We start from the raw sequence: 23,930 nt of genomic DNA, 5'->3' as shown, positions 1-23,930 counted from the left end.
GTGAGTCCATGTTGACTACTCCCGAACACTTTACTCTCTTCCAAGTGCTTCAAAATGGATTCCTTGAGTATCCCCTCCATGATTTTTCTGAGGACCAAGGTAACGCTGACCAGTCTATAGTTACCTTCGTTCCTTTTTGTGCACTATATTGGCCTTTTTCCAATTATCCAGGACCTCTCCCAATCTCCATGACTTTTCAAAGATAATGGCCAAAGACTCTGCAATCACATTTGCCAAGTCCCTCAGTACCCTTGGGTGCATTAAATCTGATCCTATTTTCTAGCTTCTCTAAACAGTTCTTACCCTGTTCTTTCCCTGTTGAGGGCTGCCCACCTCCTCCCCATCCTGCGTTGCCTAGTGGAGTTGTCTGGGAGCTGACTTTGTCTGTGAACTACAGGCAAAAAAAGCATTGAGTACTTCATCTTTTAGCACATCAACTGTCACTAGGTTACCTCCCTCTTACAGTAAGGGCCCTACACCCTCCCTGATCACCCTCTTACTGTTAATATTCCTGTATAAACCTTTCTTGTTACCCTTCACATCCCTTGCTAGCTGCAATTTCAATTGTGCTTTCACCTTCCTGATTACTCCCCTGCATTCTTGAGCAATATATATGATTTATATTCCTCCTTCGTCACTTATACAAGCTTCCACTTTTTATAAGCTTCATTTTTGAGTTTAAGCTCTCCAAGGATTTCCCTAGTAAGCCAAGCGGGTTCCCATACCTCCTATGGTGGTCTTCAAATATAAGCACAGAGTCAATAATAACTTCACATACAGAAATGATAGAAACATAAATGGCATGACTAGATTCAGTGAATCAGTAGCTTTAAGTAGACACTTCACTTGGCCCACTTGGCGTAAGATTTGGCACAGAACTAGCATAGCGTTTGCAACAATGTTTTCCATTCACCTTAAAATCCAATAAAGTCACACCTGCGAGGGGCCACTACTCTCTGCCCTCCCTGCTCAGAGGTCAGGGCTGCTGCCAACACCAGCGCAAAAGGACGTGCAGCATCATATGGTATTACAGTGCTTCCTTCTGCACCACGGCTGGTGGCAGCACTTTCTTCCAAACAGCGTGACCAGAAGGCAGGTGCCACTGGCCAGGCATCTACCTCAGAAGGCAGTGCCAGTACCAGCAGCAATGCAAAAGGAAGCGTGGCACTGTATAGTATTGCTGCTCTTCCTCCTGTGCCACTGCTGGTCGTGGCACTGCCTTCTAAGTAGGGTGAATGGGAAGCGGTGACAGCTGGTCAGGCACCCAGCCCAGAGGGCAACCCTTCCACCAGCATTAGTGCAGAAGGAAGGGTTGTGTGGTCTGCTACTGCCACCCTTCCTTCTGTGCCTCTGCTAGGGGCAGCACTGCTTTCCACTCTGAGCAGCCAGAGAGCAGCAGCTGCTGGTAGGACACCCAGCTCAGAAGTCAACGCCGCCACCAGCCACAGCACAGAAGGAAGAGTGGCATGGATGTGTTATTGCCACCTTTCCTTCTGCACTGCTGCTGGTGGTGGCACTGCCTTTGGATCTGAGCAGCAGCAGAGTGGTGCCTGCTGGCAGGTCACCCTAGCTCAGAAGTCAGTGCCACCACCTGCTGCAGTACAGAAGGAAGGCTGGAATGATATGCTATTTCCTCCCTTCTGTACTGCTGCTGGTGGGGGAGCTGCTTCTGAGCTACGGAAAAGTGGCCGCTGTCCAGGTGCCTAGCTCAGATGGCAGCACCACTGCCAGCAGCAGCATAGAAGGATTGCCACTCTTCCCACGGCACCATTGCTGGTGGTAGCACTGACTTCCAAGCAGGGTGCCCTGTGAGTGGACACTACTCTCTGCCCATCCTGCTTGGAAGTCAGGGCTGCTACCAACAGCAGTGCAGGAGGACATGCAGCATGGTGTGGCATTGCAATACTTCCTTCTGCACCATGGCTGGTGGCAGCACTGTCTTCCAAATGGGGTGAGCAGAGAGCAGGAGCCTCTGGCCAGGTGCCTACCTCAGAGGTCAGTGCCAGTGCACCATCAGCAGTGCAAAAGGAAGGGTGGCACTGTATGGCATTGTCACTTCCTTCTGCGCCACTGATGGCGGCAGCTCTGCCTTTCAAGCTGGGCAGCCAGAAAGTCAATGCTGCTGCCAGGAGCAGCGTAGAAAGAAGGGTGGCACGGTGTGGTATTGCCTCCTTCCCTCTTGTGCCACTGCTGCTGGCTGTGCTGAATTCCACCCTGGCATGCCGCAGAGCAGCAGCCTCAGGCCAGGCACCCAGCTCGAAAGGCAGCACTGCCGCCAGAAGCCGTGCAGAACACATTGTGGCCGGCGATGGGATTGCTGCCCTTCCTGCTGCGCCACTGCTGGTGGCAGTTCTATCATCCAGGCTGGGCAGCTGGAAAGGCAGTGGCACCATGAGCAGGGGAAGAGAAGGAGGGGTGGCATGTATGATATTCCCTCCCTTCCTTCTGTGCCACCGCTGGTAGTGGCACTGCCTTCTAAGAGGGTGACTGAGAAGTGGTGACAACTGGTCAGGCACCCAGATTGGATGGCAACCCTGCCACCAGCAGTGGAACAGAAGGCAGGGTGGCGTGGTCTGATACTGCCACTCTTCCTTCTGTGCCTCTGCTAGGGGTGGCACTGCTTTCCACTCTGAGCAGCCAGAGAGTGGTGGCTGTGACATCCAGCTCAGAAGTCAACTCTGCTACCAGCCACAGCACAGAAGGAAGGGTGATATGGTGTGTTATTGCCTCCTTGCCTTCTGCGCTGCTGCTGTTGGCGATGTTGCCTTCTGACCTGGGTGGCTGCAGAGCACCTGGCCTCTGGTGAGGCCCCCAGCTTGGGTGGCAGCGATGCCGGCAGTAGTAGCACAGAAGGCAGTGTGGTGTCACATGGTATTGCCACCCTTCCTTCTCCACCATGGCTGGTGGCATCTACATCTTCCAAGCTGGGCAGCCAAAGAGAGCAGGAGCCCAGCTGTGAACTCAACAGTAGTGCAAAAGAAATGTAGCAAGTTATGGGACTGCTACCCTTCCTTCTGCATAGCTGCTGGCAGGGGCAACCTTTGCCAGGCCGCGCGGCTGAGAGCAGCCATCCAGCTCTGAAAGTAAGAAAAAATCATCAACATCTTTTCATATTTCCAAAGTCCACTTGGATGGGGATCAGAGGACTGAAAAAGAGGTCATGGATGGGGAAACCCAAGTAGATGGTGACCCTATGAGCGACCTTCCTGCACTGGTCTTCCTACCCTCTTTTGGGGTGGGACACTCCTCGTGTGAGAAATGCTGCATGAGGGGATTCTTCTACAACCCCAAGGTCCAAAATGGCCAGTAGTTTTTGGCAGACCCCTTCCCACAACTTCCATGGACATGGTTGTAGATTCTCAGGGAAGTTTTCCATATTTCAAACATCTGCCTGGATTGGAGAACCAAAAGAAGGTCATGGCCAGGAAAACCCAGATACATGGCGTGCCTCTCAGACATCCAGATCCCTGGCATTAAGTGACCAGACACTTCTTTGTTTATACTTGTGTATAAAGAAACCTGTTACTCCACAAAAAAAACATTGTGTCTCCCCCATACTTGTATCAGCCAAAATTTCTACAACCTTCTATTAACTCCGTAGTCTCTGCTGGCTGCTTTGTCTTAATTTCTGGGAACAGCAGAAATGAATTTATACTCCAACAGATGCTAAATCAATGCAAAATTCTTCATCTCAGCAGCACAGCAAACCCCTGATGGACCAATATCAGGAGCCAAATAAGAAATCATGAAACTGATGTAAAATGAGATTAAAGAGAAAGAAATGAATAAATAAATGAATAAATAATTCATATTGGGTCTGTTTATGTGCCTTTGTTTTCTGAGGCTTGAAAACACATTTTGCTCTGGTGCTCAGCTTTTTCCCTGCAAACCTAAGGGCTTGAAAATTTTTTCCATGAAAGCTGAAGAGGAATCAACACTCCAGAGCCTATGTTGACAGAGCTCCACCAGCATAACCCCCCAGCTTACATGCAGCCCAAAAGCTCAGGAGTTTTTCTGTTGGCATAACACCACCACCTCCTCAAGCAAAGCCCTCTTAGACTCCTAGCTAGGGCAGTTGTGCTTCGTAGTCAGAGAAGTGGCAGTCAGAGAGCAGGATTCAGAGCCACAGGTCAGGAGTAAGAAAGCCAGAAGGCAGGTCTTACGGACTCAGACTTTAAGGGCAGAAGGGAACATCTGGCTATCTGGTCTGAACTTCATGTTACAGGCCATGTTGCTACCTGCACTAATTTCTTTATCTCTCCTACACTTCAGGGACACACACACCTTTATCTAATCCCTAGGGCTCAAGGTGTGACCCTGTTCATTTAAACTCCCATCCTTACCCAATTCCTAGGGGTCAGGGAGTAATTTCCTGTGGGTATGCAGGATCTTTGCCACTGAAAAAGCTTTGCACAATAATATTCTTATTCTCTATTTATTTACAATTACCAAGAAAGCAGAACACATACTAAGCGCTCAGTGTCATGCTCACCAATCCTGATAAAGGCAGGCAGACTTCCCCTGTTGGACAGACAAAGTCAGTCTCCCTGGATGCTGGTTGCTGCACCTCAGCGTCTGGCAGCTCTGGTCTTTGGGGGAGGAGGGGTGAGTCCTCCCAGGTTTTTCCCCTTTCTTCTCTTTTCCTTACTGTTTTCCTTTGTCCTCCTTCCTTCTTCCTGCCTTACTTTCTTGGACTCCAGATTAAGTGCTGAAACTTGAGTCCTGGTTCGCTATACCTTGAATAATTATTTTAGTATAATTTTACCAATAAATTGTAACCTACTGTAACAGAATTACCTAAGCAATCAGACCCTACCACCTTAATTTGATTTACACCTAGCAAAATTAATTATATAGCAGACAGAAACAATTATAAAACCAGACAGGGATCATAGGGAAAATGGTTGGAAAGTGAGGACATTCATCATAGAATGTGGATTCTACAACCTCAGTTATTGATAAGTAGTTTCTTGCCAGACAAAATGATGTTCACTAAGTGTTCTTTACCCTTTTAGAGATCTGCTTTTTTTCTTTGGTGAACCTGCAAAACATTAGGATGTGGTTTCCTTCTTAACAGCCTGGTGTGACACTATTGTAATGAAATTTAGATGGAATGTATGTGACTTCTAGCTCCCCAGTTAATGGCTGCTGCTTTTTTATTCTGGCTGCAGAGGAAGGCTTCAGGCCTCTCCATATGGTTATAGAAAAAAAACCACAGTTTTTGTACATTTACAATGGAACTTCATCCATTCACCTATCATAGACTCACCATCACTGGCTGGCTACTGAAGTCCTCAAATCCTGATTCAAAGATGTCAGGTTATGGAGAATCCACCTTTTACACCCAGTCAGTGACCCAGGCCCCATGCTGCAGAGCAAAGAATCTCTCTCTGCATCCTACCTGCCAAGGTTCTGCAAAGCTCCTCTCTGGGAAATTCCTTCCCACCCCCAAACATGCGCTTCTGAGTAGGCAAGAGCCATCAGCCAAACACCTGGAAAGAATACACTGTGGTAACTTCAGACCCACCAACAGTGGTTGAAGGGAGGAGGACAGTTGCTCTGGGGCCCCCAGCTGCTTACTATGGCAGCATCGGCAGCCCAAACCCTGGGCCCTTTAAGTCACCACCAGCACACTGGACAGCATGCTCTGGGCAGCTCTTAGGGCGGGAGAGGAGGAGGCTGGCGTGACATGCTCTGGGCGGAGTGGAGGTTTAGCTGCCCCAGCCCTTCCACCTAAGGCCCCGCCCCTTTGGGAGCATGGAGCCAGGACCCTCCCCCCCGCCTTGCTCAGGCACTGTGCCAGATGCCACCTTTTCTAAATACCTCTGAGCCCTTCTGTTATGTGATTGGATTTTGAGATGAACCTGCAAAACATTGTTGCAACCACTTTTCTATGTTTGCACCCAATCTTGTGCCAGCTGGGCCAAGGGAGGTGTCTGTTGAAAGCTGGTGAGTTGTTGCTTCTGTTTTTACTGCTTATACGCAGGTATCATTTTTATATTTGAAGTTCCAAGTATTGGCTCTGTACTTGTATTTGAAATGTTTGTTGCTGGGTGATCTCAATAGGAGGGCTGACAATGAGGCCAGCCAATGGGGGCAGGGAGTAAAGGGGGCAGTTGCCTCCAGGTCCAGCATTTCAAAGGGGTTTGGAGCTCTGGTGGCCACCATGACCCTTTGAAACATGACAGGACTCTGTGCACCGTTCAATGGGTGGCTCAGAGGGAGCATGAGGGCAGGTCTGACTGCCCCAAGCCCTGGTCCTACTGCCCTTGGCCCCACCCCTTCTGGGGGCAGAGAGCCAGGACCCCCTCCCACCTTGCCCCCAGGACCCACGGCACCACTCGGTTCTGCTGTTGGCAGCCTATTGAGAAAGGGTTCCTAGCCAAGTGACTCAGTACTTAACTGACAAAGGGCCCTAATAGCATCGGAGGAACTTTGCTGGCTACATTCAGACAGGCTCCACCTGTGCCCGCTTCGCTCCAGCCACCACCTGCCCTATCGCCTCACACACTGCATGCTCTGGAATATGCTGATGCTTCCCGCTCTCCCTTCCTTCCCTCCAGTGCTACCCAGGCAATTCCCATGTGGAAGGACTTTTCTGCTCCTTTCCTCTGCTCCCTGCCCACCTGCTCTTGCAGGGGACTGAGGGGGGTGGTGGAAGGATGGGTCTGAGCTCCTGCTGTGTGCCAGCAGAAATCAGCTTGCATGCCACTTTTGGCACACGTGCTGGGGGTTGTCAACCTCTGGTCTAGGGAATATGACATTGTTCTGAAACGCTGGGCAGTTGGCTGATATTCCCTGCTCTGCAACTAACCTGTTGTGCGACCTTGAGCAAATCACCTCACCTTTCTACTCTTCGGCTACCATTCCTGCCAGATGTCTGTTTGATCTATTAATACAGAATGTTCTCACGGTAGGAACTGTCTCTTACCAAGTATATGCACAGTGTCTTGCCCGGGGTGCCCTGATCTCACTTAGAGCTCTTTGAGATCATCATATAATCATCTGTTTATACTGATACATTTGAAATAAACAAAAACCATATACATTAATCAGTAGAAAAGCATATTAGAAATATTACAGTAAGATAATTTTGATAAGAAACTTTTTGTTTTCTAGCCTGAAAACTCTAAATGCCGCTTTTAAAGCTCTATGTATGCTTCCCTTCTATTCGGCGTTATTATTTGTTAACCAGCTCCATTCAACTCATAGTCCCTTCCTCAAAGAGCTCACAATCTCAGCTACTTATTAGGATTGTCAGCAGTACTCTCTAGTGTCATCGTATCAAAAAAAATCTCCTTAAGGTATAAATTCCTCCCCCTCCTCAGCCACAATAATATTTAACATACAGATTTATTGTCTAGTCCACAAAATGATGTGCTGTGGAGTAGGTAATGTAACATACTTTTACAAAATACAGCCTTGATCACTCAAATACTTAGGCACATGAATAACTACTCCCACAGTCTCATTAGGCATGTGCACATTTGCAGGACTGGGACCCAAGGCTTGAAAATATACTCTGCTCTTTCTTAAATGTGTCATTTGAAAAGTCTTGTATTTTTCAAAAACACCTCCTCTAAGTGTGGGTCACAAACTATTTAAGATTCCAACTTGGGCAAATAAAACACATAATTTAGTACACATTTGCTTATGAAATATATAGTCTTGTCACTACATGATACTGTATCTATATAGTTACAGTAAGAAATGCAATTCACTGTTACACTAAATGTTTCTTCAGTATCCTGTGTGTGCTCATAAAGAAGAAGGAAAAACAGATTTAAACATGAAAAAGTTAAATGCTCTTAGACTAATTCTGCAGTTCTAATGCCGGCAAAATTCTTTTGGGTATTCTGACTTAGAAACTGATGGATTGGGCACTTAATCGCATAACTGCAGTTAATACAGTAAATTCAAATATGAAATGTTTTGGATGTCAAAGCACAAGTATTGGTTTTGTACACTTTAACACTGGAACGAGGAGAAACAGGTTTGATATATCAGCTGAAGTACTCATCCTGCAATGAACTCTGCAGTAGCAGATGAGGCTTTATAGTGGGCACAGAGGTGTGACCACAGAGAACCCATTGATCTAACAGGCAAAATCTGGGATTATAAAAGATGGCACTGCATTGTCCAACCCTTTTGCAACAGATTTACTAGCAGGGCTGCAAACCCATAGTGTGTCCTCAAATTCCACTGATGAGATGGTCATGCAAGAATTGCAGAAGCATTCATAATACATACTAATAAAACATAATAATATACTACATAATAATATACTCTATTTTATATTTAATAGTCACATACCATCAGTCTTACCAACAATAAAAGAAATACATTTTAATGTAGTATTTTATATTATTTAAATACCTTTACATGTATCACATTGAAAACTGAATATTTCCCAATATAAAATTCAAATAATGTTGGTAGGTGTAGATTCTGGAATCTAATTAGACACTGACTTTCAACTTTTTAATATCTGAATTAATTAGATGCTGCAGAGTACGCATGCAATAAAAACTCCATAAATCAGGATGGCAGTATTACCAGTCCTATCCATTCCAAAATTATGAGTCAAGTTCTTCAAACTTCACAAGATAAAATAAAAATAATAAAACAAAAGAGATGTAGGATGTACTCACTAAACGCATGATGCTAGGGTGTCCCAGAAATTGGGACTTCATCTTCATGGAGAAGCTGGGAGATTATTTCCACAAAACGACAAAGTTATAAATGGAGTAACCGTTCCTACTACAATTGTAGAGGACTCCACTTACCCCCTGTTTATGTGGGCTAAGAATGCATATCCTGATTTCAGAGGGGAAGAAAAAAAGAGATTCAGATACACATGAGTAGCTGTATGGAAGTGGTGGAGTGAGCATTTATCGGATTGAAAGCCTGGTGGCACATTCTTCAAAACCATTTGGCAGCTACTGTCACTATTGAAGCCCTTATTATTAAGGACTGCTGTGCCCAACACAATTCTCGCAAAGAGAAAGGGGGACTCAGGACACTGATGGACACTTGAACAGGTATACACAATCAGTATTGCCTCATTACTCACACAATGGAAATGTGGAGTTCTTTGTGTGCCAATATAATGGGTATGCGTGGTCCCGTCCATGAGGGGAAATGAAATGGTATCTGAGGTGGCTGTGTGTATTCTTTGCAAGTGTGTACGTATTGTATACCATTAATTCTCTAAACACTTTAATAATGTATATTATGAATGTTGTCAATATTGACCATGTGATGGCATTTACCGGTTATGGATTATCACTATGGCAGTTTGTATATTTTTATTATGAAATTTTGAAATTAGGTACTTGATGGCATTTTTTAAAGCCTGTGCCACTTTTACCACTACCTGTAATTAAACTTTTTATTGATGCCTTCTGTGCAAATGCAACATTTTATTTCACATAGGCATTTACAAGCTGCAACAATCATTAGAGCAGATCTGACCATGAATTTGTCTGCCAAGCTCTCCTGATGTTGTGTAGCCTCTGCGTCTCTTACCTCCCTCCATATATCCTTTTGGTAGTTAAATTGAGCCTTAATCTGCCAATTTATTCAATCAAGCAGGTCTCTCATAAATTCATTCTGGACTTATTTCCCCCAGAGTAAGGTGGTTTGTGCACACAGGCTTCAGGTGGTATGAATTATTCTGTGGGGATGAGAAGCCCTTGAAAAGACACAAACAGTGAACATTATTGGCTCAACATGGTAAAAAATACATTGGAAGTAAATGGGTACATATAAAATAAATTCATAACTCAGAATCTACAGTCTGATCTTCAAAAACAAGATATTCTAATTCCTGGTAAAGTATTGCTCACCCAAACTCCATACAATGTTTTACAGCCAGACAGCTTGTGATCCTGCTTAAATGAGACATACACAGCCAGCTAGCCTCCTAGATTAAGGTATTGGAGTGTATCTGTGACAATCTAAAGGGCTAGGACCTAGATCAGATAATCCCTGAGCATCTGCTGCATCCACACCACACCACATCACAACTCCAACAGAGCAGTAACTGAAAGTCTGTGGGGCAATGCATCAGTGAATGCCCCAAACTACAGAAATCTTCACGGGTAGAGCCTATAGCATTAACTGATAGGCTAAAGCCTACTACGTAAAGCCTAAGAGAAATAGGTGGAGTCACTGTATAAACAGTCAGATGCCTGGCTTGTGGCTGCAAACAGGCCCAATGCACACCTGATACCATGAATTGTTCCTGTTCTGTGGCCCCAACCCTGATCCTGATGTCTAGCCTGGCTTCTGGTCCTCTTGTTTCCCACACTCTGGCCCAGCCCTGCATCGCTAACTACTTCAACTGACTCACATGGCTCTGACTTGGGGTGGCTCATTGACCTCAACTCCCACCTACAGCACGAGATTAGTACAGATTCCTGCTCTTGCTTTGATCATTTAGACAATGTCCCCACGAAACCAGATTCCAGTATTGACCCAGCCCTCTAGCTAGGGTCCTGACAGTCCCTCTGCACTTGAGGATACACCAGACCAATCTTTTGTCTATATTCATTATGAAGACACCCCATTGCTGTTTGTTTCACCATGTAGATTTCCTCTCTCAATTCACACAGCTCTCAGATTTCCTCCTTGTGGATTTCACAGTCTCTCTATTCACAGTTGGCTCAGTGTGTGTGGACTGAGCTGTCAGTCAACAGATCTCATCTTCTATGATGCCATTGGTGAGCAACTAAACCAATCCTTGATCAGCAGAGCCGATTACGATTTTACCCTATAAAAGTCCGCCAACTGCGGGTGTTTTCCTTTAATGCCTGCATACATTGACTCTGGAAGCATTTGAGAACCTTTACAATGATTTGCCACCAGGACAATCAGTCCTGAGCTAGAATTTCCAGTTCACTGGGATATATGCTGCATGACTTCATGTTGGTCTTTAAGATGTCCCTATAGCACTTGTACCGACCACCAATAGAATGCTTTCTATGAGCAAGCTGACCATAGAAGACTATCTTTTGTATCCATGTATCATCCATCCTCATAACATGACCATGAAAATGAGAGCCTTCTGATTCTTGAGCAATCCTCTGGAGTACCAGGGATGCTAGAGTGTCTCCCCCACCCACACACCCACTCCTGGATTCTAGGACCTCTGAGAGAGAAGGATATAGAACTTGGTGAGGAAGGCAGCTGGTCTATCACTTGGTGCAGCAGGACTCTAAGGTTTAGCTGCCTTTCCTGTTACTCAACCAGATGCCTCAACATGTCTGTTTGCTCCCTTGTAAGCCACAACACTTCTTCCTGCATGTAACACTCCTGTCCCCTGTGTACTCTCCTGTCCTCTTGATACAAGCGCATGCTCTCCGACAGTGTACACCACCATGCAGTTAGTTGTGTACTGTCAGTCTCAGAGGAATGCATCAGATCACAGAACATGTCTTCTTTAGCCCACTTTTTTCGCCTTCTAGTCTGAGACAGCCTTTGTGCTGGTCTGGAAGATGTGTCCACTGTCAAGTTTCCAGCTGCACAGAAAAATAAAACATAAGGGTGGCCTAACAGAACATACATTGTTGAAAACATGAAATTAACTCTTGCAGCGAATGAAACACTTCACATCAGTAAATACAATGCCTGAAGTGCAAAGTAAACTTTTGTCTTTTAAAAGATGCACCTACTAGCAACCTACAACATTCAGCAGAATGCTGGACAGCAGAATTCAGTTTGCAAGCAGGCATGGTAAGCACTCAAGAAAGGGTAGAGGAGTGTTTTGCTGCTACTTTACAAATAGCTGTGATTAACGGCTACAAATTAAAGCCCCCTCTTTCTCACAGTGAACTGGATGTTGCTCGAGTTTTTTTTTGTTAATGTGTTTGCTTTAATAAAGTAGCGGTGCCAGATTTGAGGTGGAGAGGGGCAGGATTTGCACAACATAGCACCCCCCATGTCCTGAACATGCTGGCTATGGTCCAAGATGATCCCTTCTCATGACACACAGATATGGCCTGGAATATATTTTGGTGGGGATCAACAAATGGTGTCAGACTATTCTGGGGCTAGCACTTATGAAACTCCCCCCATTTCACTTAGGTAAACCATCTGCCATATCAGTGTCCTGAGGCTAACAGAGCCAGAAAGTGAACAACAGCTGCAGTTATCTGGGTACAGATCGGAACCTTTTGCTACTATGCTACATGCCGCAAAGTTTCCAGATCACTAAATACTGGTGTGTCATGGGAAAGTGTCCTACTTTGGTGGACGGAATAAGGCAGCCCTCCCAGAAACCTTCTGCAAAGCATTGTGGACTATCTCCAGCATTTCCTAGAGATATCCGTGGAAGATTCTTGGGCCATCCCCAGGAACATAAACAGGCTTTTCCAGGGAGCACCATCTGTGTAGCTAGATTGGCCACCACTGTATCCTAATTGTTTTCCACTGATAAACATTAAACACAATTGCCTTTAACCCCTGGAGTGTGATTACAAATGTGCACTCATCTGAGGTGCCTTCCCTGTCATCATGCTTTGCCAGCAATAGATCCTGGTAGAAGACACTGCTCCAGAGATAGGAAAAAGTCCTGGCTATTGGGGAAAATGGATCCTCCACTTGCCTCTTACATATTCTCCTCAGCAATGTCTTCTTCCTTGTTGGTCGAGGCTTCTTGAAAGCATCGACAGACAGTTTTGGGGTACACTTGTGGTCACCACCTAGAAAGTCATGCAGCTGCTCACACAAGCAATATGTCTGTGCCTCAGATCCAGAGCTACTGTCCACTTCCCTTGTCTTCTGGTACACTTTCTAAATGCCTTTATTTCACGCAGCACTGCTGTATGTCCCTGTTGTAGGTAGCCCTTGCTGCCTGTGTGACTTTGGCACAGATAACAGCATTACTTCCGCTGGTTCAGACCTCTTCCTGCTTAGATACTCTTCCCTGCACAGCAACCAGATCATGTCTCTCCCGTAGGCTCCATGCTGGAGTGCATTTGTGGCCTGGGCATCCACAACTAGCTGTGCTGGTGAGCCCTCAGTGCTGATCAAACAGGAAATGAGAAGTTCAAAACTAATAAAAGGAAATTTTTCTTCACACAGCGCACAGTCAACCTGTGGAACTCCTTGCCCGAGGAGGCTGTGAAGGCCAGGACTCTATTAGGGTTTAAAAAAGAGCTTGATAAATTTTTGCAGGTCAGGTCCATAAATGGCTATTAGCCAGGGATAAAGTATGGTGCCCTAGCCTTCATAACAAGGGCAAGAGATGGATGGCAGGAGATAAATCACTTGTCTTCTGTTCTCCTTCTCTGGGGCACCTGGCATTGGCCACCGTCGGCAGATGGGATGCTGGGCTTGATGGACCTTTGGTCTGACCCAGTATGGCCATTCTTATGTTCTTATGTTCAAGAGGCCCTAGGGCAGGGGTCAGCAACCAAAATAGCAGGAAGAGCCTTTTTTTTTTTTAAAATACAGTAAACTCAGTAATTAAAGAGCTGCAATGTATGTGAATATTAGACGGTCCTTAATAAATAATGTTAAACCATACCTTTTGTATCCCTACTTTAATAACAGCACGCACACAATGATTTGTAATGCGATACATGTTTACTGCAGGATGTTCACAAACTTTTTACATATTCTATTTCCTCACACTTTACCTGTGTGTCTTTGTACCACTGTCTTCCTGACTTTCACTCCTGAACCTTCTGTTCTCTGGAGGATGCCAGATGCCATCCGCTTCCATCTGTCAAATACAGAGGGGAGTTATCCAACATTTCGAGATCACATCATTTGTTATTGAGATACCAGATGTTCATTGCTGGGCTTCTAGACATTCACTGTTTATCAAAAATAATCAGGAGGGGTTTTTTTTGTTTTTGTTTTTGTTTTTTTACTTTGCAATTATAGAGGTGGGAGGCACAAAGAAGCCCTTAAAGAGCTGCATGCAGCTTTGGAGATGCAGATTACAGACCCCTGCCCTAGGGCTTTTCCTGTATACCTGCCTAAAGTGCAGTGGAGTTGAAAGTACTGTTTTGAGAGGTCAAAGTGGAGCACTCTGGGACACATACTGGAGACCAATCCCTTTAAATTATAGTGTTGTGTCTATACTACCCCAAGTCAACCTAGAAAGGTTGACTCTAGTGCTATGTCTATTACTGGGGTGAATACAAGAATCAATTTTACAAGCCCTTGAAGTCAGCAGAAAGGGCTTGATAGTATGGACACACATTGTAAATGTGATGATGCCGCAGTGTAAACCAGACCTTAGTGAAGATGCCAACATCAGAGCTTCACTCATTTGTGTAGGTACTTCACCTCCTCAAGAGTGGCTATGACAATGAGAGAAAGTTATCTTGTAAATATAGCACTGTTTATGCTGAAGCTTAGCAGAATATAACTGCATTGCTTGCCAAATCCGAGCAACAAAGTTAAACTAACAGAAGTTTATACCGTAGACCAAGCCTGTTGTACAGACACTCTGTAGATTTAAAATTGCCTTATATCAATTTAGCTTGCGAAATAAGCTCCTCTTAAGATGAAAGAAGAGTGTCTAAATATAAATGTGTACCAATTTAGCTAAAATAGGTTTAAAAACACACTTGTAGCCAAATCAGTGGAAGTTCGTACGTTGAGAAAGCATTACAGCTGCAAGCTAAACTGCAATATGCCAGGTTTAAATAGAAGTAAGAAAGTCCACAAAGGGCTTTGAAGCAATTTAACTTCATTGTTTTAAAATACCCTTTTATTAAACTGCAGAACGGGCCTCATCCTTGCAGCAAAATGTACTCAGCCAATAACCACAGGGGCAAAGGCGTGAACTCACCCCATTCATCACAGTAAATTGTGGGCTATTTATCTACTTCAGAGCTTATTAGAAACCATTAAAATGCTAACAACTTTCCATTTCTTTAGGAAAACAAACAAGTCAAATACACAAAAGCTATGTACATGCAAAGGTAATGTTCTCCAATTAAACACACAAAGCAAGGAAATACAGTAGTTAAGGCTCCTGAATTAACATTAACTTGCCAACATTGTGCATACATACTTGTGATTTCTTGTTAGGCTACTAAATACACATTATATGCAAAACAGATGAGATCATGTTTTTCTGGGAACCGTAATATTTGGATTCTCTGACTTTGTTCAGATACGTAACCTTAGTGTTTCACTATTTTTTTTGCCACACCCCAGTCCTTCAAGTCTGACCAAGTTTCCGCACTATGTGTCAGACTTGCAGCTCCATTGCCCCTCATTCTTTCCTATGGAGTGTATTTAACAGAGCTGCTGCCTTCCTCCTCCTAGCAACGCCTATAGTGTGTGTGCGCGCCAGTGTTTCTAAGGCTATGTCTAAACCAGGATAAAAACCTGTGGTTGGTCCAGGGGTGATCAGTCTCACAGGGCTCAAGCTGTGGGGGCTAAAAATAACTGTGTAACTCTAGAGCCTGAATTCTGGCATTCTCCACCCTCACAGAATCCCAAAGTTCTGGCTAGAGCACAAGCTCAAACCTCTACACAGCAATTTTTAGCCCCACAACCCGGACATGACAAACCCAAATCAGCTGACCTGGATCACCCATAGGCCCTTTATCCCTATGTAGATGTACTCTAGAAAAAGTCATGGGGGATAGGTCCATCAATGGTTATTAGCCAGGATGGGCATGGACAGTGTCCCTCACCTCTGTTTTCAAGAGGCTGAAAATGGGCGACAGGGAATTGATCACTTGATTACCTGTTCTGTTCATTCCCTCTGGGGCACCTGGCATTGGCCACTGTCGGAAGACAGGATACTGGGCTTGATGGGCCTATGGTCTGACCCAGAATGGCTGTTCTTATGTTCTAACTTCTGCCCTTGCCTGTTCTCTCCTATGGAGCATTTCAGAGCTTGCCTATACAGCAGTGCGGTTCCACTGTTGTAGCCTTATGAGGCCTACTCCGCACTAGAAAGCTAGTATGGCAGTTTATGTCAGCCTACCCATCTTTATGCTAAAATTTTACTCCTGCTGCCAAAACTGCCTTGCTGTGCAGACACACACCACCACCTCCATGTGAGGTGTAGCATCAATATTGATTTGGTTAGATCAAAACAGTGTCAGTATACGCACACTGTTGTTTACATTGACTGTTACTGGCTTTCAGGAGCCCTCCTACAATGCCACCAACAGCGACAGTACAATCTGTACAAGTGCACTAGGTGGGGTGTGCAGTGACAAGACACCTGATAGGGTTACTGTGTAAAAAGGAGGACATCCCTGAGAGGGAATGCTTCTGTATCAGTATTTATCAACTGATGTTGTATTAACGTGTTACGGTGTATCACTATCATCACCATCATCATCAAAACCAGGGGCTCTCAACAACCATTGGTGTCTGATGCCTCTCTCACTATTTCCTTCCCTCTTTCCCTGTCCAGTGTGGAGTACATTAATATGACCACAGTGGGCAGATACTGATACAGATATACTCCCTCTCAGGATCGTCCTGTTTTTGAAAGGACAAACACGGTAATCCTAAACACATGGAGCAGAGTGGAGGTGTACCAGAGCTTATTACAAACCATTAAAATGCTAACATTTTTTAGCTAACAATACATTACACAAGCAATGTAATCACTGTTGTAGTTGTATGCAGTTGACTACAATGGTGTAGCCCAATGGTGATAAAACGGATTGCCTTCTTGACGCAGATAATCCAGACTTCGGATGCCACAGCTAGGTGACAAGTATCAGAGATGTAGTTGTGTTAGTCTGTATCTTCACAAATAACAAGAAGTCCTGTGGCACCTTTTACACTAACAGATATTTTGGAGCATAAGCTTTCATGGGCAAGGACCCACTTCGTCAGATGCCTTGTGGACTTCCATCTCCTTAGCACGATCTACCCAGAGAGCCAGATCAACTTAAGTGGCACTGGGCTCTGCATTTTTCACACCCTTGAGCGCTGGCAGGGAGCAGCTCTGGCAGCTGCCCCCTCCCCTGGGTCCCCTGCGGGTCCGTGTGTCTGGCTCACACCTGCTGCCCTCTTTGCCAGGGCGCGGGCGTTTATGACACCCCCGACCGCCCTCCTCCAGCCCGGGCAACGTGCGTGAGCGAGCTGCTGCCCCAGACGCAGGGGCGGGCGGGCACCGCACTAATTAGGCCCCACGCTCGGCCCCCAGGGGGAGGCCCTGCCCGCGCCGGCCGTGCGAGGCCGGCCTCCCGCCAGGGTTAAGCGCGACGACAGCGAGGCCCGGGAGCGCGGCGGCTGTGGGCCCCCCCTGCGAGGGGGGCGGAGGGAGCCGAGCGAGCCGCGGGGCTGGGCCTGGCCGCGCAGGCAGCTGCCGTCTCGCCTGGTTCCGGTTGCCAGGCCGGGCGGCGGCGGCGGCGGGGTCACGGCGGCGGCGGGCGGGTCAGAGGGTAAAGGTCGCTCCCCCAGCATCCTCCGTGCTGGATACTCAGCCATCTTGGATCCGCGGGACAAGAAAATTCATGCGGTGAGTTCGGCCCCCATTATTTCCTGGCCCCCTCCCCGCGGCGCGCGCTGCCCGCTGCCTCCCAACCGGGCCCGCAGGCGCTGGGGGTGGGGGCCCGGCCGCCCCTGGGCCCGGTCCCGCAGCCCCTGGGCCTGGTCCCGCAGCCAGCCGGGTTTCCGTTTGCTTTTGTCTCCGAGGGAGAGAGAGAGGGGGGGACGCGTAACGTCTGAGTCGGGAGCGGAGCCCTTAGGCCCAGCCCAGACCGCGGCCCTGGCCGCCTCCGCCATCCCCAGCCCAGCGGCCGCGGCGCCCGGCCCCCGCTCTGCGGGAAGGGACGAGCCAGCGCTGCGGGAGCCGCCAGAGTCCCGGGCCCGCACCCTGGGGCCTCGGCGGCCGCCTGTGGCACCTCACGCAGCCCTGGCTTCCCTCCCTGCTGCACCGCTCGCTGCCCTGGCCGCTGCCTCCCCTTTCACCCGCGATGTCCGCCCTTTGCCTCGTCTCCTCCCTCCCGCCTGCGTCCTGGTGTCGCCCCATCTGACTTGTGCCGCTAGCCCTTGGCCTAGTTGTGGTTCCTGCCACCCTCCAGCCCCATCGCACTTTCGGCTGGTTTGGGTGCGCGAGGATAACTTGGTGCTGATGTCCACCTTCCCCTGTGTCTTGTGGCTTCGGGTTAAGAAACCGATGAAGCGAAGTCTGCCAGCCACCGACTCGGCTGCTACTGGGTTTGCCTTGTAGGCGATGCTGGGATTTTGCTTTTCACTAGTGTGGCCTTGCGGCCTGTAATGTGAGTCCTCTAGATAAAGAGGGGTGAAATGGGCTTAACTATGCTTGGTGTACTCCCCACAGCCTTTCTGAGGGAGACTGAAGCTTCTCGGAACAGGTTCTGCTCCTCGGAAATGTTTGTTAAACAAACTTGAAGCAAACTGAACCACTTCCTCTGAGTTCTGTGTCGGAAGATGTTTTGTCTTCCAGTGTGTTGTGGTGGTTACGCTTTGAAGCAGCTTTCGGTGTGAACCAGTGCTAATGGGAAAATGTAGATCCAGTGTGTTTACAATTGCTGCTTTAGGTACCTAGTCCTGAAATTTGCAAACAAATGATGCATCTGTTGTTTAAACTTTTACACTGCATGTAACTTTGACTTACATATTTTTGTAGTACTCTGTCCCAGACCCACAGCATAATTGTCACTGTGGATCTGCCGTAATTTATTTAAAATTCATTTTGTTAGCAAAACTGGCTGTAAAACTGTGATGTTGTGTTTGGCTTTTTATTTCATCCCTTTTGATTACTTGGTGAGGGCAGGGAACATTCATACTGGTCTGCACAGCAGTAATGTCAGGTGGAAGTGATTAGTTGTTGGGCTTAACTAATCAATGGGAGAGCTTAAAGTTCATCAAACTTGCTGTTATGTAAGTCAAAAGACATCATTAGGTTTCTGGAAACATGGGGCAGTTCATACTGTTAAAGACCTATGCAGAGCAGAACAATCAAGTACAATGATTTAGGATTCATTGCAAAGATTCATTTATGCACATGAACATATGCGCTAATATCCGTGGATTTTTTTCCTCATAATAGTATTTTTTCAGTTTAGTCTGTCATTGATCAAAGCATACCTGATCTAGGTCTTCAGGACTGCACTGTGTTTTATACAATCGTAACTATGCTTGGGGAGAGTCCACTTGACACAGACAACTTCCAGGTGCTAGGTCCTTTTGGTATTATGAAGGAGTTTAAGTAGAGTACCTTATAGTTTGTAACAAAAACTGGTATGCCATTCACTAAAAGGTGACATTTCATTTTTTTTCAGGAAGCTGTGAATGGTAAGCATGCATTGATTAGGGAGGCTAAAACAAGGTGTTGGTTTGGTGTGTGTTTGCTTATCTGTGGTGTTTCATTTATAATTTCTTTTTATTGTCTAATTCCTGTAGCTAAGAATTTAAAAAGTGATTAGTGATTTTTGGGCACTTCCATTTCTGAATGTCCAGCTTGAGGCTTTTTTTTATGAAGAGGGAAAATATTTAGTATGTGTTGAAAATCATGCCCATTTCGGTGTGTCTAGGTGGGCAGACAAAAATTGAGGTCTCAGAAGTGCCTGTTCTGGAAACCATGGCTGTTGTCTCCAGCTTGCATTAAGTATGCCATTTAACCTGGTACTTGGTATTAGATCTGAAACTAGCATGATGCATTTTTAAGCTTCAGTTTTACAGTTTTGTCTGGGTGCAGGATACTCTATGTGTCAGGAGTTCATTGCGCTGTAGTCTTGTACAGTTATTTTTGTATTTGCAAAAATATACTTTTCACATCACACCATTAACAGAGTTCTTGAACAGATGAAACTTTTCCAATTTATGGGTCTTAATGGTTGAAGAAAATATATTTTAGTGATTGATGTGTACCATCAAAGGCAAAACCAAAACAACCTGCATCAGGTATTCTGATTTGATTTAAAACATTAAGTCTAACGCTAATTGTAGTCAGATTTTTCTGTCATAAATGCATGTTCAAATCTCACTGAAATCTATACGAATTGTGCACAAGTATTCAAGGACAGAATTTGGCCTTCATCATGGCAAAATCCTTGTTTTAAAGTGGTTTAAAGAAAAGTGTCATCCAACCTGTTACTTGTTGGTGAAGGCCTAATGGCAATTGAAAAATATATGGTACTTTTGCTTTAGTTGTTGGTAAACCACTTATTTAGACAGAGAGAGGAATTTTGAGTACGCTAGCCAAAGCCCGTGTACAAAGTGTGCTATGTACTAGTTCAGTGTTTCGCAAAGTGTGATACATATACCGCACAAAAGAACTTCAAGGAATATGTGGCAGAAAATTACTAAAAATTGGGTGAGAGGCACTAGGATGGCACTGGGAGGGAGGGTATGCTGGTAAGGCTGAAATCTTGACAAGAGTACGCAAATGTTTTAAGTTTGGGAAACATAACTAGTCTAAACAAAAATGAATTTCACTGGGTAGAAGAGGAAATTAAAAAAAAAAAAAAAAGGTTATTGTAAGGCATACGGCATTAGTCAATAATTTTTATAATAAACACAAACCATACAGTTTGATATGTATGGGTAAAGCACAAGAAATTTGAAGTTAGGTTAAAGTAGAATCCTCTGGTTTTTGTTAGCTTATGTCAGAATTTTAATAGATTTTTAAAAATGTGTTAGGAATAGCAAAAAATCATTGATGAAACTTTACAGATGCCTTTGTAGTAGACAACTCTTCTGATGTTTCAAACATACTGTATCAGTATACCAGAGACTCAGACTAGCTTGTTTTGGTTTCAGTTTCATTGGTAGAGGTCAAAGTAATCTGATGTACTATAATTAAGACTACTACTGAAATAAAGGCCTGTGTACTGTTGGTGATGGTTTTGAGTCTACAAACACTTATACCTGTGTGTAACTTTAAGCGTGCATGTAGCCTCACTGACTTATTTAAGTCCCTGAATTTGCAAGTTTGCAGGACTGGGATTTAAATAGGTATTGATGACTTTCTAAAATCTTAACCTACATTGTCTAGATAGATCAAAGTTTGCATCATAGTGTGTGTGTTTTGTTTATAACATTAAAAGATTTCCTTTTAAACAGTGAAATTATTGCATAGACTATTTTTTAATATACTAATATCCCTTTACTGTTTTGTGAGGGATATATATGACTGCTTTTTTTTTTTTTTTGTTTTCAGAGTATATAGACTAGCATGGCTTTGTAAGGGAGAGATGGCATCCAAGGAACCATGTCTGTGTAAAACTAGAGGTTATGATTAATTTTATACGCAAACTATTTTGGAGATTCAGTATTGCTGAAATGTACCATTTTGTTTGTACATCTTTTTGAAGTAAAATCCAACTTACTTTTGAACTTAATCTTTTGATTTAGTCTTTGAATATTTTGAATTTGAGATTCTTCTTTACAAAAACAATATTAAAATGCATCACAGCTATGTGTAGGTTACCAGCTTTTAGGCTTAGGCAGATAAAAGGGTAGGTGGTATACTCCTGAATGTAAAAAAATTAATGACAAATGCGTTGATGACCCCAACTTATCCTAAGAAAGTTTCTTTATATCTCCATTCTCCTTGTGTAGATGCTGCTTATTCCTGGAAAAGATGGTTTTTGTTGTCATAAGTTATACTGGTTCCCTGAAAGAGGGAAGCTACAATGGAAGAGACACATCTTTTGCTGGTATAACTGCATCTAAGATAGGGCTTTTGCTGGTACAGGAATGCCTTAAGATCACACCATCTGACATTGCTATACCTGCAAAAGCTTCTGATGTAGATGTGCCTTCAGTCTCATGAAACATTTTAATTGGCATTTGTCTCTCCTGTTAGTAGAGCGAGTTTCTCAGGTTCTGTCAGGTGATATCGTGAAGATTGTTGTTGCTCTTTGTAGCAATGTACAAACATGAATTTACACCTCACTTACTGGTTACAAGTAGTTAGCACCACACTAACCTATTATTGCTGTAGTGTAGGTCAGTGACAACTGCATCTATATAAAAAAACAAAAAACCTTCCCTCTCCTAATTTTTCATGTTTGAAAGAATTTAGTATTTAGTTAATGTTTTAGGTACCTAACAGATATGCTAATAGAATTAGCATTAACACAATATAAATTCTTCCAGTTGTTTAGTAGGAACTGCTTCCTACTGTACAGTATACAAATATAATTCCTACCCTGCAAATGTTAAAATAAGAATGTACAGCTCTGTTAATAAAAGCACACTATTTTGTTTCATCGTTTGTAGAAGGTGTTACAAATAACTTTTGTTGTTACTGGTATTTTGGTAGTACCTATATGCTCAAGTCATAGAGCAGGACCCCAGTACTTGGCACTGTACAGTAAGAACATAAAGGTGATATCTGCTCCAAAGAGGCCAATGGTTTCTGTTTTTCCATTTTGTTAATTTTTCCCTTCTGTTCCCTCTCCCTCCCCACCACCACCTTATTTCTGTGGAGTGTAGTTCAATAGGCCTTTGTCTATTATTAGTTCCCTTGTGGGTTTCTTCATTAATTATCAATGATGCTTTGAAAATAAGATTTTTACTGAAACTTTAATTTTTTCTGCTATCTAGTTGTGTTAATTTCACATCCAATGGTGGGTTGGGAGACGTAAATAAAAAAAATCCATAAGGCATTGCCCACTAGATTGTACTTGTAGGCTAAAATCTGGGACTAAGCTATTTGAGAATCCTTTAATAATAATAATAATAATAATAATAATGAAGCATTATGATCTTTTAATTAACTTCCCTTTCTTTGATGGTTTATTTGCTCAAAGGATAACTAATTTGAAATTCATTAGTCTTTCACGTTATGCTTTCCATTTGTTTTTGCCTTTTTTCTCTCCCTTAACGTACCCCAAATTTCTGGTGGTTTATATTTGCTGAAGTTCCATCAAAAAAATCTAGTCAGGGCATTAGTTTGTACATTTGAGGCATTTAGAGGTCTGCTACATATTGACCTCAGCTTATGAAAACTGGTAACACTGGAGCAGTTTGTTGGGCAAGTTATTTGTAAAAAACTATAGTTTGCTTACTGACACAATTAGTGTGAACCACTTATACTCTGTTGGGTAGTGAAATGGAAAATATTACTTCGTTGTTATGATTCCTGGAGCAGTAGTCCAGAACATGGGAACAGCAGTAAGAGAACCTGAGCCCTATTCTTGGCCCTTCTCCTGAGTTGATGTATAACCTGTTTTAAGTTACTTAACCAATTTGTACCTCAGTTTCCCATGAATAATATTCAGATAACCATGTTTGTAGCTTTATGGATAGAAAGTTTTATAGAAATGCATCTTATTATTTCATTAGTTACCAATAATGGTAAATGCATAAACACTGGGAAGTTAGCACTTAAATGGTCTTGTACACTGTCAGTAGGTGACAGTTCTTTTATATGTGCCTGGTTATAGTGCAGTGGCATTGCTAAAACTGTTTAGCTGGGTCTACGCTACAAAGTTTTGTTGACAGAAGAGGCCTTCTGTCGACAAAACTAGGGAGCGTCCATGCTACAAATGTGTCCTGTTGACAGAATGCAGCAGTTTTCCCTGCAGAGTTCTGTCTTGACCATCTGAGGCATAGCACCTGTGTCGACACAATTTGTTTACAAAAAAAATAGTGTAGACGCTACAGGGAGCTGTCTGACAGAGAGGGCTTATGGTTCACCAGGCCGCCTTGATTGCAAACCTTCTGGCTGGCTGCTCTCTCAACAGAGGCCTGAGCAGTCTGGCCATTCTCTTTGCTGACAGAGGGCATTGACAGGGGGAGCCTGTATTAGGTGTGGATGTGTTCTGTAGGCAGAGATTCTGTGGGGAAATATCTGTCAAAAGCGACTTCTGTCAGCAGATCTCTGTAGTGTAGACACAGCTTTTCTGTTGCAGTATAAATGTGCATATTGGTTTGCAACCATTAACGAGGAGTTTTCCTGAATATGCAGGTCATTCTTTACTAAAGAATATTTCCTAATGGTGCCCAAATTGTGC

General features: G+C 44.4%; 1 protein-coding gene and 1 pseudogene across 2 annotated transcripts in view; one reads left to right on the top strand and one right to left on the bottom strand.

Moving 5' to 3' along the window:
* Positions 1-7,976: 7,976 nt before the first annotated feature.
* Positions 7,977-17,427, bottom strand: LOC142018275 (uncharacterized; annotated as a pseudogene).
* The window catches only part of CNOT2 (CCR4-NOT transcription complex subunit 2), a 151,052-nt gene continuing 144,491 nt past the window's right edge, over positions 17,370-23,930 (top strand). Inside the window, exon 1 of one of the 2 annotated variants that reach the window (XM_075012906.1) lies at positions 17,370-17,458. The gene's annotated coding sequence lies outside the window, so the exon portion shown is untranslated. The remainder of the gene's footprint in view (positions 17,459-23,930) is intronic. The other variant, XM_075012897.1, reaches the window with a different exon arrangement.

Source organism: Carettochelys insculpta, chromosome 1 (genome assembly GCF_033958435.1).
Source record: "Carettochelys insculpta isolate YL-2023 chromosome 1, ASM3395843v1, whole genome shotgun sequence".
Taxonomy (NCBI): Eukaryota; Metazoa; Chordata; order Testudines; family Carettochelyidae; genus Carettochelys; species Carettochelys insculpta.
The sequence above is the reverse complement of the archived record's forward strand: the minus strand, read 5'-3'. Positions and strand labels throughout refer to the sequence as shown.